Source organism: Poecilia reticulata, chromosome 22 (assembly GCF_904066995.2).
Source record: "Poecilia reticulata chromosome 22, P_reticulata-male-v2, whole genome shotgun sequence".
Taxonomy (NCBI): domain Eukaryota; kingdom Metazoa; phylum Chordata; class Actinopteri; order Cyprinodontiformes; family Poeciliidae; genus Poecilia; species Poecilia reticulata.
Window position 1 is genome coordinate 27,069,484 of NC_088851.1, and position 18,367 is coordinate 27,087,850.

The window sequence follows — 18,367 nt, forward strand, 5'->3', positions numbered from 1 at the left end:
GCTGAAGTCTTTATCTTCTATAATTACTCTTCTTGGAAAATTTAGGCTGAATTATGTCCCAAACTGAAACCCTTAGCAAATGTATGTGCATAAAACATACACCAGGACCAAAGTAATATTTTGTGCTGAAAGATGGAGGAAGATTTGCATAAAGAGTTCCGGGAAATCCCATGTGAATCCCTGCAGGACTTAAAATGCTGTAAAACCGTTTGGTTTCATATGTTTCTCGTCATGAGTCTTGGACGTTTTGTTTCTTAAGCTCTGAAATTGGCAAGTGGTTAGACTGGCATCACAAAGTGAGTGGGGGAAAGCTGGTGCTTTCATACTGCAGGAAAGGCTGCAACAAACCTTCCCTGGAGAACATAAAGCTAATTTTGGACTTGTTGGATTGACATATGCAGACAAAATGTACAAGTGGGTTCATTTTGAGGGAACAGATTCCCCTTATATCTCAAAATCAGCCTACAGAGACTGAAATGAAAGAAATTCAGAAAATTTGTTTGCATAGTTTAATAGAACTATCATAAGAACTGTTTTATGAATCCAAGGGGTCAAGACTATAAAATGCTACAAATTTCCCACAGTAGATGATACCCGTCTCGTTTGCTTTTAGATTCTCGAAATTGATTTTAAATCTAATTTCAATATCTCTCAGGCACCACCCTGCCTTGCTTTAATAAAAAAATTTCACATTTTTTCCTTCTTTTTATTTCCATGCTGTCTATTTTTGTCTTTGTCTTTCTTTTTCTGTCTCCTATCTTTGTTTTTATTCTTTTTAGGTCTCTATAAATATTGTTATTCAAAGTCTCTTAAATTCAGTAAGTTTATTAAATAAGGTCTTTTATTAATGTATTTGAGTTAAATATTTCTATAGAACATTAGTGTATATATTAGGTATATAAATACCGAATACTATAACATCTATGAGGCCTTTGCTAATTTACAATGCTTAACAGTTTAAAAGACAGTAAAACAACACAGGATAAAACATTACACATAATCTTGAAATATTCCCCCAATTATAGCCATTTAATTCAGGATAAATCAGATTTTTCCACCAAGCTTCCTTGCACCATGAGACTTGGACAAAATCTAATGTACAGCTATGGGGAAGGGCACAGCAGAGTTGCTGGCTAGACAAGGACAGGGGTGACAATGAAGGGCTGCTTTAAGGAAGGCTGGTCCTAAGAAGGAAGGCTGTCGCAAATTATATTTAGACCTCAATCCCCTCAGGGGGGCTTTTGCACACTGACCAGGTGCAGAAAATGGGAAGCCTCCTGTCCTTCAAGCACCAACCTGAACTCATTCTCTTCTCTTCAGAAACAAAGGGATCATTTTTTTGTGGTTAATGTGCTCTTCTATTTCCAGATGGTTGACAGGAAAACGTAAAGGAACAGTAAGTGAAAATGCACACAGTTCATGTTTAGTGTGCAGTGATTCTTTACCTAGACTTCTGCTTGGTGAACTCGTCACAGGCTTGACATTAGGACATTGTCCTTAGAGCTTCACAAGATAACCAAGTTATTAATGCAACATTTAAAACATGCCTATTTGTGAGATTTGGCAGTGACTAATGCAAGCAGAGACAATTCTTCACGTTCTTGGCTTTACTCCCCACCTTCCCCTTGGAGAATTAGATTACTTGGAGGAATCTTTCGAAACTTCATTCATTTTGAACAATCAAAGCAGAACTGATGGACATTTTCGTGGAAGTAAATCTGTGATGCTCATTTAACAATGACTCTTGGACTATAGCTATCTATGAGGTGTCGTTTTTTAAAGTTAGACAAAAATGAACAGCAATAATTTATGTTATTTTGTCTGTCATAGGAGAAATATAGGTGTCTATTCTTCAGTCACATTTTCTTTATTATTTGTTTGGTTATAATTTTACAGTTTCAAACTAAATAGGCATTTAGCAAGCGAAACAATTCGTCAGCTAAATATTTAGTTTGACACTAAATATTTGCTTGCTAACTAAATATTTAGTTGGTAATTGTGGCATTTATAAATGATTAACTTGGTGAAAATATGACTTTGAAAAATGAACTTCCAGTTTTTTTAATCTTATAACAGCCTGTACTGTTATCACTACATGTTAAATAATCTACATTAACATACACAGAGTAATAAAAGTCAAACTCAATTCTCATGAGCCAGGAAGCTGAGCGTCTTGCTCCTTTATTATGTCTTCTTACAATTTTCTACAATGGTGTGGAAGCTCAATGAAAGGTTGAATGAAACAGAAAAATAAAATATGCATCAGCTTTAAAAACTTCTAGTGTCAGAATAGAATTAACCTTAGCTGTAGTTAAGAAACAGTCATGTTAGCAACCATTACTATGTAAACAAAAACTATCGGGACATGGCTTTACTGGAAGAAACACATTTGGAAAACAATCTCAAACTAACAAAACATAACACCAAACAACACAGATTGAACTTAAAGTCATTGTTTTCGGAGGTGCAAGAAAAGATTGACGACACAGGAGGTGAAGTTTATACATTAACAGGCAGGCTTTCTCTCTGCAAACAAGTATTCCTAACTTCAACTGCAAATAAAATACAAATAAATCAATACTATAGAACAGTGGTGTCAAACTCATTTTAAATTTTTGGCCGAATCAAAAATCTGAATGTTCTTAAAGGGCCGGTTGAGCCAGAATCTATTGATAAAACCAGTAAAACTGGTTAAATATCAATAAATAGCTGTTCCTCCAGGATTTGTGATTATTTTACTGTTTATTTTTGCAATCAAAATGACATTTTGTGGTGAATATTAAGAAATATTTGTAAAAAATTTTTTTTTTACAATATTCACGCTAATGTATGATGTCAAATGTAACTCTATCACTCGCTGCATCAGTTACGGATCCAATGTTTTTGACCAATTTTGAGAAAATTAGCAGTAAAATCAGGAAAGGATGTCGAAATTTGTTGATATTGTGTGATTTGTGCAGATTTGTGAAAAACTGGAAGGACTTACTGGTGTAATTTGGAGCCCAGAGGGCCACATAAAAAGCTACGGCGGGCCATATTTGGCCCCCGGGCCTTGAGTTTGACACCTGTGCTATAGAAGTTTTTAGACTAAATTAAGACATTTCCAACTTCCAGCCTTGGGCAGAACTCCGCCTAAATAATCCTATTTAATGCTGTTAATTTTTGACTGTGTAATTTTACAAATGGCACCCTATAGATATCTACTGCACATAAGTAGGTGTTAAACGATACCATACTTCAGGTATGGTATTGGGTAACACATAAAGGTAGTCAAAATTAGAACAACTTGAACAACTTGCTAGACTTTAACCATAGCTTTAGTAAACAGTTCCTCACCTGTGCTGGTCTTCAAGGTTCAATATTCAAGATTACTTTGTTAAATTTTGTCCAAATAGCACAAAAATGATTTAAAAAATACAAAAACTGAATAAATGCAAATACTAGAAATTACCATGTCTGCAATATACAAGAAGCAGAGCAGTACAATCAGCCAGGATATTGGATGCCCACAGTTGTGTTTTTATGGATGTGGGGATAAATTACCTAAAGGTCGTTCAGAGCTCTAATTACAGGACAATGATCCAAGCAGATCTCCAACTGAATGAAGAACTGTGGTGATCCAGTGGACCACTCGGAGAGTACAATAAAGAAGTGGGAGTAAAGATTATTCCACACAGAGAATGCATGCTGGCAGTCATGGCTGCTGAATGTGGTTCTTTAACATACAACTAAATAAGGAAACCTCCAGGAAGGCCTCCCAGGTGAAGGAAGAATGTTATGTCTGTACTTGACTTGCCGTTTTAGGAAGCAATGTTAGATTTGCACACACTGATGGTTTAAAACCCATTTTTCATGTTACTACTGGCCATGCCAGAAACCTCTTCCTTATCTACCCTACGGTATTGTGGTCAGCGTTATACAAGTTATCATCCCAACATTTTCTTGATTATCCAGAATCACACTGCCCTTTTATCAGAATTAAACTAAAGACCTTTATCCCCAAAAGGCAATTAAAGGGAGCATGTAAAGGATTCATAAAAGTACACTGTAAAATAAGTTAAAAGGAATGTTCAATATGCATTATCAAAATGGAAACTGAGGCAAATAAGTCCTCAGTTTGTGCAACTAAAGATGGGGGAGATGTATGCGTGTATGTGTATGAGGGTTGATAAATAGGGTGTGAGTTTGTATTAGAAAAGGGGGAGTGTATTATCAGTATGTGAGTATTGAGAAGGGTGGGTATTTGTTTTGGAGATGGATAGTGTGTGATTTACAGCAGCATAATAAACAGCGATCAAGGCAGAGGAACAACTTTTACAAGTTTGAAAGAGGACAAAATAATTAATGGGCTGGAAAATCTGATTTTATTTTTCACATTATTGAAAAAAAATAAAATCGAGGGCGAGTGGCCCTTCTGCACTGGACCAAAACTGAGTAGGGGGAGTTTAACATCCTTAAGGCTTTCTACATGATTGCTCCTCAAAATCTTCTCTCTGACCGAAAAAGCAGTTTTCTGACAATTTCTGCTACCTGACGATCCAAACTTAAACACATAGTCTAAACAGCAGTTCAGAGAAGTTGATTAGCACTGTTTTAATAAACACAACCATGAAATTCAAACCAGTCACACAATTTTGGAAAAGGGGGAAAAAAGTTCACTAGACAGTTGTGACAAGGGATGGACGCCATGAGGTGGAAAACAAAATTATTTGAGTTTAGTCTACGACAATGAGAACCAATATAAAACGAAGGCATTAATGTGCAAAGTAGTTGATAAAACATGTTTAAAAACATACATTTGATGATAATGAACAATGATTTTTGTTAGATTCTTAAAATCCAGAATCTGACTTTACTTTCAGATGGATGGTATAAAACTGTTCTCATTTTTGTGGAGGTTTCTTGATGTTATTAAGTGTGAAAGGATCAATGAAGCAGAAAAATGCTGCATCTGTGAAAAATGTGCCTGCCATGTCCTTGTGTCAAAGTCAGGACTGCAGCACAATGGTCGTCAGTCCTGCTGTGTGTTTACTATGGCTGTGGGTGGGACAGGTTGAACAAGCTAATGTACAACTCTAGGTGTCACCTAGATTGTAATGAAGGGTTGTATGTTTCATGTAGGAATTTGACTTTGAACATAAAATCTGTGTGAGAAATATTAATTACTTAAATTATGAATATATAACTTGTCTTAAGATGGTCTGTAGACCCATGCTGGGAGGACCCCTGGTCATAGACAGCAGCCCCACAGAACTCTTCAAAGATGGTTGGACAGATGGATAAATGGATGGGTTGATAGATGGATGTTTGGCCAAATGAGTTAATAGATGAATGGATGGAAAGATGGATGCATGCATGGACGGATGTAAAACTGAAATGGTTTCTTTTAAACATCATGGTGGCGATGTCGAGGGCTGTCCAAAACCTGCAGGTGAAGTGGAGCTATTGGCAGATAGCTTCATGGAGACAGAAAGAAACCAAGTAAATCCAAACAAGTAGTGAGTTAGAAGGGTCTATTACCTTTCTTAATCACGTACACGGATATTTATAGAATCTTTACATGTTCTGCTTTCACAAACCAAAGCAGTAGGTCTTAGCTTGTTGAACATAAACTTTCCTCAATTGAAAGGCATCTCGGCTCCAGACTGAAAACTTGCTGTTTTGTTTTCCTACACCTCACTGCAGCAGCAGCAGCCAAGAAAAACCTTCATACTGTGAAAAACCCTTCAGTCCCTGAAGGCAGTGTGCCTGAGAAAAGAGCAACATAACAGAAAGGTAATTATAAAAATGTCAATGCAGTGAGTGGTTTTGTCTGAACAATTACTGTGCATAAATTGTTTTAAGTGCACTAACTAGATTCATGCTTATCACCACAGTCTGTATTGTACTGATTGTGTGTATGTCAGCTGCGTTAGATCAGTTTCTGTAATGAATGCCATGGTGCTTCATTCTGATGTCTTAAATGCTACAATTATTTAGGAATTAGATGTTTACCAATGAAATATTTTCATGCTTTTGAGGTCAACAAAGAAGCTCTGATTATGTTCTTTTGAATGACATATATTGTACAATAACAGAAGAGAATAAAAATAGTCTGGTTCTGGTAGTAAATGTAAAAACATAGAAGCAGAAATCTGTCTTCTTTCTCCTCTCCTTTGATTTTGAAGACAAACTGAGAGCTGGGGCGACCATGGGGAAGCCAGGAGGGTGCCAGGAGAATAGTAAGGACTCTTGTTTGTTTAGAAGCATTTTCCATGTAAATTCTGTGTTACAAACCATATCCTGTAGCGCAACGAATGTCCCTGATAAAATAAGGGCAGGGTCCGAGAAACGAGTCAGACGTACTGACAAGATCATCTGGGCCCGATGGCCCGGTTTGTCTGTAGTTCCTCGAAAACCAAGGAACTACAAGCAACTAAGAAACAATTGCTTTTAATGGGAAATAGATGCCTGATGTTTAGTCATTTCAGTTTGAGGAGCGGATGAAATGGAAACGTGGTGGAAAAGAGCAGTGCAGATGTCTTTTTAGCTGTTTAATAAAAAAGGAAGAGAAAAAAGAAAAACATGGGATGGGGAAGAAAGGAGGGAGGATGGTGGAGCAGCTGAATGCTATAAAGGTCCCATTAAGCTCTCAGGCTTGATTGCCCTACAATTAAATGTCCATTTTCTTTGCCTGTATTGACAAGGTTGCCATGTTAACTTCACTGTTGGTTTACTCCGTGTTCGTGAGTGGGAGGGTGCACGGCCAGGGTGGAAAAGCCAGCCGTTATTTGTGGAGTCTGAGTGGAGCTGCTAAACATTCACTTTGTCTGACTTGCAAGTTCCAGAATCCTGGAAATCAGAATATCGATTATAATTAGTCAAGTAACAGAAAACCTGCAGTTTCATCTTTCCTAGAAAGTTGAAGATATAGGAAAAGATCTTCACCTTTTCTTAGATTAGCATCATCAACTATGATGTGTTAAGGAAGAATTTTTATATTACAATTAAATTTAGCAAAACTCTGGCTCTGATTCTTCTTTTGATCCCGGGTTCTCTCGCGTGGATATGTGTGGGGACAAAAACACAACAATGCGTGTTGATGTCACAGAATTACAGAATTTAATCCAATCAGAAGAAAGTATAAGATAGTACAGGAAACTGAAGAAACACAGATACAAACATTGTTACCTGAGACAAGAAGACAAAGAAATATCAAGGACGTCCTTGGAGAAAGAGCTGGTGCAGAAGTAAAATAAATCAGCTTTTTTCTAAATTGTTTCCCTTGTGCACAAACTTTTATACCTGTAGGTGTGTTTTCCTCTTTAATGTATTCAAATAAGGCGTATCTCTACTTGACCAATTGTAAGGCATCTCTGGCCCTTTTTGAATTTAGAAAAAGTCCCGCAATTTGTTCACAAGATCAAACACCTTTTGTTAAATAAGGTAGAAGCAGACTCTCTGAATTCATGGTGGTTTATGTCTTTCACAGATCAGTGTGAAAAGCTAGAACTTCCTACTGATTGTTTCCCAGACAGACAAAGAGCAGATCAGAGATCTTGGCAAACAATCTGCTTTAACTACAGTAAAATATACATCAATAGGTCAGAATATATTATAAATTTTAAAACTATAATTATGGTATTTCAATCAAGTCATGATAAATTCTAAAACTAACTTATTTTTAATTTATTTTTCTTAACACTATCCGGCTCTACAGCCATCTGGGCCAAGAGAAACAGATGCAGGAACCTCACAGGTAGCTGTGAAATTCTGGTTTCTCTTCTGCTCTGCCAGGAACAACCTTTAATACTGTACTTTTATTCAATGAAAGTTCTCCAAAACCCAATTTGTTCTTCTGCACTCAGCATCTCCAAGTTTAGTCCTGATATCAAACCAAAAGCAATAAATATAATATCAACAGAAATAATGAAGTACAATTCCTGTTCTAATTAGGAATTAGAAACAAATAATTAAGACATTCATTCACCATAACCTAAGTATTTTCTAATACTAAACAAACATTTTCATTTGATTCCATTATAGTCAGAAATAATACAATTTCAATACATTCATCATTGACTAAATTAATTCTAAACAGATATAGAATTTTCAGTCAAAATATATTATTAATAACTAAGAAAAATGTCTTACAAATTAAATGTTAGTGATTTAAAACATTTTATGTTATATTCAGTTTTTTTCACCATGTCAGATGTTAGTTTTGGAAGACTTCTCATCCTGGTTATGTGAGCCGTCCAAAGTTCCCTTTCTCAGAGTAATTCAAGTGATACTGTCCTCCACCTTCCTGTATATGTTAATTTATGACCTGCTGTCTTTAATGATAAGACCCCAGGGGTCTGAGCCGAAGCTCTCCTGCAGATCTCTATTCTCCTTTGTACTTTAAATGCTTAACCCAGCAATAGTTCTTTGGGTTTAAATCACTAACACAAACCTGTTCAAACTTAAGAAATTCGTTCTAAAAGGTTTAAACACTAAAAATAGTCATTTTTCCTCAACAGATGATGCTGAAACATGATAGTGTGTGGTAGTGGAGAGAACATCCTTTCAGCAATTGTGCCATCAAACACTAGCTATTTTTCTATCCAACTGTAGTGCGAACTTTTAAAATAAAAAGTGAATTACATGTGTTGCCATCTATTGGTTTGGAGCGCAATATCGTCAGATGTTGATGCTACGCAACTGGAAGTGCAGGTCAAAAGAGAGCCCTACTGCTGGTGGTTTTGGTTAAATTCACTTTAGATTGTTCACCATGTGGCTCATTGTTCCTAAGCCTTTGTATCTGAATGTTTATGTTTAGGAATCAATTATCTTTGGAAACAATTGTTTAAAATATACAATATATCTGCTTTAGATATAAAGACTGATTAAACTGATTAAACCTTACTGCAAAGACTGATCAGTTTTTACTTTTGGGATCCAAGGTGTTCCCAGGTCAGATGGCATATAGAGTACCTCCAGGGAGTTCTGGGTCTTCCTGAGGTATCCTTCCAGTGTGATGTGCCTCAAAAACCATCAAAGGAAAGCTCAAAGGAGACATTGTTATTCCTTCCCCTTGAGTACCCCCAGATGATATAGCTTCTCACCCTTTGTCTTAGGGTTACGGTCCACCCATCCTACGAAGGAAGCGGAAGTCTGCGACTTGTATCCAGGATCTTGTTCTTTTGATTCCAGTTCATGTCTCATGATTATTGGTGTTTCCTTCACTTTTGGTGACTTGCTCCATTTTCTCCACATTTTGCTTGTTTTAAGCATTTCTATTACCTGCATCAGTTCTGCCTTGGATACCAGACCCAGTGTTTGGGTCTTTAGTGCATGGCATTCTGGGTAAATACAAGCAACAAAAAATGTGTGAGTCTAACGCTAGTGGGAGAAATGACTCATCAGAAAAGAGAAATCTTACATCCCTTGATGTTTGACACAGTGCAATGTGAAGGTGAGCCGCAGCAGCTGAAAATGGAACAAATATTGCAATGTCCCTAAACAAATGGGGTCTACCAGACAATCAAATGTGAAAACACCCTTATTGAGTTTGTTGGAACAGTGATGGTTGTAGACACTTGCTGATAGGAAGGACCTCCGAAAACATTCCTTTGTGCACCTTGGATACAGGAGTCTGTTACTGAAGGGGTTTCTGCTGGAAAAGATTTTCCAGCAGAATGGCACACCATTTCACAAGACCGTTGTGTCAATGAAGTTGCTCAGAAATCAGAACAACAAACTACCAGATCAGACCTGAAGACAAGTAACCGAAGCCACCAAGCTGGGATCAACTCAAAGTACCTTTAAATGACAGGAACTTTACTCCATCAATCAGCATCTCATCAAGCTCAACCAAAAACATTTAATTCCTAAACGAGTTCATTTTAGATGCCTACATCCAATCTGTTCTACCTCTATTAATTTTCTCTGCAGCCCTGCTGACTCTACCGTTGTAATAACCCAATCCTCCCACAGGGAACATTAAAAATGGATTTGGACCTTTTTATTTCTTCCAGTTTGTTCAGCAGTTAAAGCAGTGAAACAAACTGAGCTTTATGCTGATTGTTAATTTTACTGAATCAGCAAAAACGATTTCCACCAGTAGAAAAGACATTGATGTCTTAATGTTAATTCTATTATAGGTCAGAACATAGAGAGGCTTGTTATACTTAATAACCCAAAATATGCAGCAAACATTTTGAACAGGGAAGATTTTAGTATCACATTTGTATTTTTGGTTGTATTTGTTTGTTGGCCAAAAATAACAAATAGCAGAAAATTGAGGCTTCATATACTTAAAAAGATGCTGGAGTTTTTTTCCTACCAGAAAAAAGTAGGGTTTTCCCGTCATAGTTCAGAACCACGATCAGACAGTTATCTCCTCATTTAAAACCCTGTTGACTATGTTCTGTTCTGATCGGTAAGATTTTTTTTTCTTGTTTGCTTAATGAAAACAGCACCACTGGGTGCCACATTTACATTCAAGCAGAACTCTTCAGGGAAGTCCAATCCAGTTCAGGCATCAAGATTTCTGTGGTTCAGTATGGATTCGCCATAGTTCCTTCATTTCCTTAACATCTTCTAGGTTGTATTTTAATGGCCATCAGTTCAACTCTGATGGGAATTTCTGCTTCTTTTGCCCACCCCCTACTGGGAACTTCAGGGCTTCATGCTTGATTATCTTCTTTATTTGCTTCGACTTTGCACCAATGTTTTTATTAAAGCACCATCATCATCTATATGCTAATGACTGTCTGGTTTATTTATTTTGGAAATACGTTGTCCTCTTTAGCCTTTCCTTGATTGTCCGAAATCAGGGGATCGATGGCACTAAATGTCCTTTATTAAGATAAAAAGAAAGATTACAATCATACATTTTAAAGGGATCCCTAACTAGTTGAAAATGTTTTAATATGTTTTGATTTTACTATTTACCTAAAAGTTGATATTTGTGCCAAGTAAAAATTTATTCAGAAATAATACATTTCAAAAATGTATTTTCACCTATGCAATGCATTCTGGGACAATAATGCGGGTAGGTTATTTTATAGCCTATAAAAAACAAAGTCTGGCAACTCGCGTAACATTTGCCTTCAGTTTTCATGTGGTGTTATACATGAGATTTCTGTTCGGAAAAAGAAAACAAATGTGATTTGCTGTTTACTATGTTAGCTAGAGCTAACAACCATTAGTTACAACTGACGCCATTATCTAGCAACATTTGCAGGAACTATCACAAAATCAAAACAAATTGGAAGGTAATGATTAGATGTTTAAAGTGACAATGAAGTAACTTTCATTGTAACACATCATTCCAATACATTTAAGAAAATTTATTTTATACATATTTAATATGTTTAAGCAAATCCTGTTGCTAATCATAGGTCCCAAAATTCATGACATTTTGGGACTGGAGCTCTTGGCAACAGAACTCCTTTCTTGTTGGCATTTTCAAGCAGCAGCACAAACACCAACTTTTTTGGCTGAGTCTTTTCTCTTCATCTATATTTCTGGATTGCCTTCTATTTCAATGTGAAATATTCTGAATGTTGTGTAAAAATTATTTTTGCTGGACAGCTCAAGCTTCATAATGCCTCACGTACATTATCCAGAATGCATTGCAATGTAGACAACTTGGGGACATATGTATGACAATACTTTAAATGTATTAAAACAAAAAATAGTTACTGTTGCTCTTTTTAGTTTTGAAATAAATATTTCTTAAATGTGTTGCAACAAATCATTAATCCTTTTAGACACAGCAACTCCCGCTGTATACCTTTGTTTGATCTTTCCTCTTAACCCTCTTGAAAAATCCACTTGACTCACATTTCAAATCTAGACTAAAAACTCAGCTGTTTAGAGTTGATTTTGAAACCTAATCATGAAACATTAAGAAATAATCTGATGTGCAAAATGTCATGTTGTTGACTTAATGTTCTATGACTTTGTATTTTTATGATGTAAAGCACTTTGAAGTGCCTTGTTGCTGAAAGGTGCTATGCAAATAAAATCTGATTGATTATTTTAACTCTTAAATGGAGTGAACCATGCCTCCCTCCTATGTCTACAACCACACGGTTCATTGAGTCTTAGCTGGTACAGGCGATTGAGAGCACATACAGTATTTCTATACAACTATCCTCATTTGAGTTCAGGACCTTGTTAATGCTACATATGTTAGAGGTGAGAAATAAAACATTACTGCTTTAGATATTTTATAGTTTTGGAGCTTTAGGAGGTGATCAACCTGCATCACCTCAAGAAAACCCTTGGATGTGTAACCAGGGTGACTAAAGAGACCTGAAAAGTTTGGAGGTTTTTATTGGTTGGCTTTAGTCAAAATTTTAAAACAACACCTTTGGACTTCACTGTCCAAGCTCCGAGATAATAAGCTTAGGAAGGATGTGACATTCATATTGGAAAAAGTGAGAACTGGATGAGTCCGTGTAGAAATATGCCTTAAATAGGCCCCTATTGGTCCTGTAAGGTAAGGCTGTGGGTGTTAACATTCATGAAATTTTGGTATGGGGAGGAATCCCATCCCAAAATTCCTTAATCTTGTCCCAAGGATTAAGGAATCCTTAAGAAATGTGGATACATTAGTATCCACATTTTTAGTATTGGGGGGTATCTATGCTGCTGCAATATGTTTAGCATCAAGATGGTATTTTAGACTTGAATAAAACGTTTGCTACTGTGAAAAGCAAACGTTTTAGCACAACTTAAGCACAACAATAGTCTTTTCAGTATCCCATCAGATAGATTTTATTAACCAAAACTGAATCCCCAGGGGGCAGAGAGAAATGGCTTTGTTGTCCATTGCTTTTGGTGTAGATGTCACTTGTGCGTCAGATTTACTGGCACACCAGAAACACAATACAAAGGTTCTGGTTCAGGACTTTGGTATTTAAAAAGTAAAAATGCAATTAATTACAATAAAACCTACATAATGTTTGAATTAAAACGAATGTGTTAAATTCTTCTCCCTATTGAAAACATACAAATGGGCATCATAACCATTTAGTTTAGCTCCATTAGATAGATTTTGAGCTGCAGTATTATGTAATGAGACTGAATGATTCAGCAGGCAGTTCATGCTTTGCCAAATTTAATTTAATATATTTCCAAAGTTATTTAATTACATCCTTATCAGCCCAAGTCTTTAAATTCCTGATTTAAAGAGATAAATCCCTGCTAAGTTTGTCGTTCACTCATCACAGAAACATTTCCTCCCGTTATCCTACAGCAGGACCTGAATGACCATAATCTATAAAAACCATAATCACATTAGAGGGCTGCATTGTTGTGTTGATGATGACCGTGTGTTGCAGCAGAGTGATTTACATCCTTGCTTCCCTCCACCTCTCCGTGTCCCTGCCTCTCTCTATCTTTCTCCCTCATGAATACTGAGCAGCACATCAAATATTCATAGCACATACTCTCCCTTCTCACTTGGTACCACCATGTACACACACAACCTCCAACAAGGGCAGTATGCACGGCCGTCCTCGCCCACCCTGTCTCATGCGCTTGAACGCACCCGTACACACTCAAACATACAACACTGAAGTTATTCATACACTGTGAGGGGAAAGGAGCAGCTCAAAACCAAGCAGCCATGAAAGTTTAATATAGCGAGTGTCCGACGGATTTACAGAGACGCAAGTTGAAAGAGAGGGTTGCAGACATAATACGCCTCTTTAACTCACATCATCAAAATTTCGTCTGAGATGTCAAGTAGTTAATTTTACTGAGGACCTAGGCTTTTCTTCTAAACAATTCTTAAATATTTTAGAGGAAATTAATTCCATGGGGTTGCACCTATCATCATCAGAATCTCAGAGTAAGCGTCAGCTGGCCCATTCAGAACTGTGTGGGAAATTCATATTCACCAACAAGAGAAAAGAGTAATCTAGCTCTTTATCATCAACTCCCTGAGGAACAGACCGGTGCCAAAAGTTACAGCCTGGCATTCCTCTTGCTGCTCTAAGCACACTTAACCTCTGCTCTGAAGACCCGCTGTGGCTGGTCAGCAGTCAAAATTAGAGAACAAATTCTACAAAATAAATATGAGAAAAAATGGTATCAAATAGTATGAAATAGTTTTGTGCCTGTGGTCTTATATTTTCAAAAAAATGAAGTTGGACAGGAACAATCCCATAAATCATGGTCCGATATAAAAGGTCTGTGAATAACATTGATAGCAGTTCCAATTCTCGAGATATTCAAAGCTGTTCTGAGGCATCGTTTTCTGTTTTAAAGTCTTGAAGTTTAACACAATGGTCCCCAACCCCCAGTCCGGGGGTTGGGGACCATTGGGACCGGGCCGCGCAAGAACCAATTAAATATTTCCGTTTTATGTATTATTTGAGTCTGGAGGATCTTTTATTTTGAAAATCCTTTAACCGGATTCTCTCGGTTACTTGAGCCAACATTGAGCCCACAAGCAGCAAAATGAGATCAGATGTCTTTGGAAAGTTTCTTTGCAAAGGGGAAAAGGCCCAGAGAAGAGACAGGAGAATGGATTTATCCCAGACCGGTAGGTGAGTCCCACATTACAAACCCGCTCTGCGTAACATGCGGCAACCGGTTGCTAATGAGGCAATGAAGCTTCTAACTGCTTCGCCACGTAGAGACCAAGCAGGCTGTGGATATAAGCAACACCTCGGGTGTTATTGTCTCTCATCACTCCCTGATTTCTCATTGCAGAGAAACAATTGGGCAGTGGTCGAGAGGAGATATGTAGAGCTTGTGAGTCTTAAGTCTGGTTTAGATGTCAAGATCTGTCGGCTGATTCTCCAAACCTCTGTCACCACAGAGCTGATAAAAGTATAACAGGTTCGATCGGTTTGTGTCTCCAGCCACACAGCAGGAGCAACACATCACACGAACTGATTTCACTCACAAACATCCCGATTCCAGAGGATAATCCAGTAAAACTCCCAACAAAGCACATGGGAATTTAGAATAACCAAACACTGATAACGATGTAGAAGCAATAGTGATAGTTTGTGGGCTCATTTTAAGAGATAAAAGACCTAACAAAAAGGAGGTGGATAAAAGGCGACGGGAGCAGCAGCTCTATTTGCTGCACTATGATTTGGAGGTGACTGTTTTTTCATAGTTAACATTTTTAACTGAATAAACATATAATAATGACCTTTACATATACTAATAAACATTTCCACATATCTCCTATATATCAGCTGTTTGGGATTCCCCTCTGTTCTTTCGTCACCACGCTTTCTGATTGACTACCTGTCACATTCAACAGATTGTGTTCTCGTTCCCAGACAGGGAAAACCCCACAGGCTGCGATAAAAGGGCCAAGACAACCCAAATTGGGCATATTCAGGATTTAGCGGGAACACCAGATAAGGCAGAAGCCTTATCTGACGGTTCTCTCTTCCCCTCCAACCCCCGGGCCATAGCAAAATTTCCAAGTCCTGACCGGTCCGCCGTAATAAAAAGGTTGGGAACCACTGGTTTAACAGACTAAAGTGGCAGCCTGTTGTAGACTTTGACCCTGAGACACGTACAAGCCTATTGATAGACTGGTGACCATAGTAACAGAACAGTGGCTGTCCCAAGAAGGGAGGCCGTTTAAGGTCATAATGGCAATTAATATAACTATTGCTGCTATTGTACAGTTCAACATTCTGCTTGGAGCCTTCTTAATGACTAATGGAAGTGAAATAAAAATAGGAACCATTTTGTGCCTTGTCCTTTTGTTCCTGTTCCAACGCCTGTACAACAGTGATTATTTTTAAGGGGATGTGTTACAGACTTCTGGATACAGACTGTTGTAAAGACCTACAAATGGAGTACGTTGTCATATTATGTTGAATAGGCAGAGGTGTTGAGCAGGTTTTTGGTGATTTCATGACAAATAATGAACAAAAAACTTTGAAAAACCACATAGAACATAGCATGAAAAAACAGAAATCCATGGATAAAAACAGCAGAGATTTAAGAGAAATAATGTGGGAATAGCTGGAGGAACCAGCAAAGGGTGAGAGCAGCAAAAGTGTTAAAGTACTGGGAGAGTGAATGTGGAACAATGGACCTTGGCTGGTTGACTAATTGATTGCAGGTGTGGGGAAAGTGCAGAAGGTAGACAGAGGAGAGAGAGAAAGTGGGACGGGGGGGAGAGTACACGGGGGACTAGAAAATAAATATAACATTGAAGAGTAATTAGATCTAGGAAACAATTAAGCGAGAGTAATAAGGAATAAACAAGAAATAAACTAGAATCACTAAGAAGGACTCAACTAAAATAGATAGAAATGAGACATGTAATCAAAGAAAGACTAAGGAACAAAGGATAGTAAAGCCCAAAACAATCCAGGTCTTAACACATCTCCTTGTTAGCCAACTTGCTACTTTTAGTCACCTCACAGAATTAGCTTTTAAGATAACATTAGATTTAGCTGGTTTTATGTTTTTGCCTGCTGAATTGAGGATATTACTGTAGATCACTGTGCTAAAGTGTGGGCTAAAGTTATCCCTCATGCTAACCTTAGCACATTATCAACAATTAGCATTTTAGCAGATTTTTATATGAAAGCTAAACCTAACAGACTGAATGGAATGAACTAACCTTGATCAACATGCTGGTGATGCTGTTGATAATGCTATTCAGCTGATTAGCTGATTTTAGCTAACATCAGCTAATGTTGACCTAAAAGCTAATGTAAAAGAGCTGACTAGAGACATGTTAGTCATAACATGCTAGCTACAGCCCATATGCTATTGTTACCATTTTAGCCATTAACATTTGACATGAGTACGTTACTCCAGGTCAATACTATCTTTAACAGACTGAAAACATATGGAGGCTCTGGAACAGCTAAATAATGCAAAATAAAACCTCCCAACATTGCCAAAAAATTAAAGTATAAAACTTAACATTCAAAGGCAAATACAGGATCCATTACAATAAACAATCCTGAGTTACTTAATGAAAACGTTCTGATAGCATGGGTGCTAGCTGATTACTGCTAGTTCTGATTGGCTGTTTCTGACTGAGCAGAATAATTATGCAGAACAGGGAAGAGATTGATTATTTTTTCAGAGATTATCTGTCTCATGTTAGGACAGCAAAAGTTTTAATACGTATGTAAAATGTATTTTTTTAGGTTAGATGCTGCAGCTTTAAGCAGAGGTTCGGTGTGAGAGTCACTACCAGGTGGAGCAGAAGCGGCGCTACGTCCACCTGGTACGTGGACGTAGCGCCACGTACCTGTAGCTGCTCCGCGCTACAGGTGGAGCAGCGGTCAACAGCGAGAGCAGAAACAGCTTCTTACATCGCAGCTCAAAGACTTAAATAAATTTGCGGGTTATTTGTTTAGCTTTCTGACCGTCATGCTAATCCGGGTGAATGTTTGTAGCTGTGCGCTGCTTTACCTGCTATCTGATCGTCTTTTTTTTTTTTTTGCTGCAGTGAGCCTTGATGGAACCAAACTCCGTCAAGTATAACATTGTTTTTATGCCATATTAGATTCGTCGTGTTGATGCATTTTGACCTGCTTCACCCCACATGCTTCAATTTTCCGCCGCAACACCCAAACTTCCCCATTCACTCAATGCGTTATAATTCCACACGACATCGCTTAGGATTTATTGCTGCATGTTTGCGCAGAGTAAAGGAAAAAGGAGACAGACTGCGAAATGAGATGCAGTTGATCGATTTGTGTGATTGGCAACAAGAGACCGTGATCGGCGATCACCGATCATACACTTTTTTACGGAAATCGGCCGATGATCGGTGGCCGATCGATCGGCACACCTATAATATATATATTAGTGACGTGCGGTCAGGGGAGGCAGGTGAGGCAGAGCCTCACCTGTTATCATAGAAAATAATATATCCATCCATCCATTTTCTTTACACCCTTGTCCCTCAGTGGGGTCGGGAGGGGTGCTGGTGCCCATCTCCAGCTAGAAAATAATATATAATAGTAAAATCATTCATATTTTCCCCTTGTGGTTTGTACTATAACGTACCTATTTTTTACTTTGCTTAACCAATTCTAATTAATTTTTTCTTCAAAATCGCTGGATTTTCGCATTTTCCCATTCAAATGCTCAGAAGCGAAGCCGGTGAGGCAGCAGCGAGCTCATCCTCACCTGGGATTGCGCAACACAGGCAAAAAGGGAATATTTGGCAAATATTTTCTCAAACAGCCATAACCCACATGTTTTATTTAACACCATTGACTGTGCTTAATATTCCACAGAATGCCTGTTTGGAAGCTTCTCATGACATGTGTGATAATTTTCTGTGTTTCTTTATTGAAAAGGTTGGTAGTACCAGGGCTCTTATCACAGCTCCTGACTCTGACCCCTCTGTTTTGGTCCCTTGCTCTGCTGCTTTCACTCA

At 37.8% G+C, this 18,367-nt stretch overlaps 1 long non-coding RNA gene across 4 annotated transcripts in view; it reads left to right on the forward strand.

The window, feature by feature from the left end:
- Positions 1 to 18,367, forward strand: part of LOC103459967 (uncharacterized) — a 67,677-nt gene that overhangs the window by 31,000 nt on the left and 18,310 nt on the right. Inside the window, exons 1-2 of one of the 4 annotated variants that reach the window (XR_014085909.1) lie at positions 3,283 to 5,775; positions 6,168 to 6,221. The exons of the other annotated variants lie outside the window; for them this stretch is intronic. This is a non-coding gene — a long non-coding RNA (uncharacterized LOC103459967). Of the gene's footprint in view, positions 1 to 3,282; positions 5,776 to 6,167; positions 6,222 to 18,367 lie in introns of those variants that run through there. 4 annotated transcript variants of the gene reach the window in all.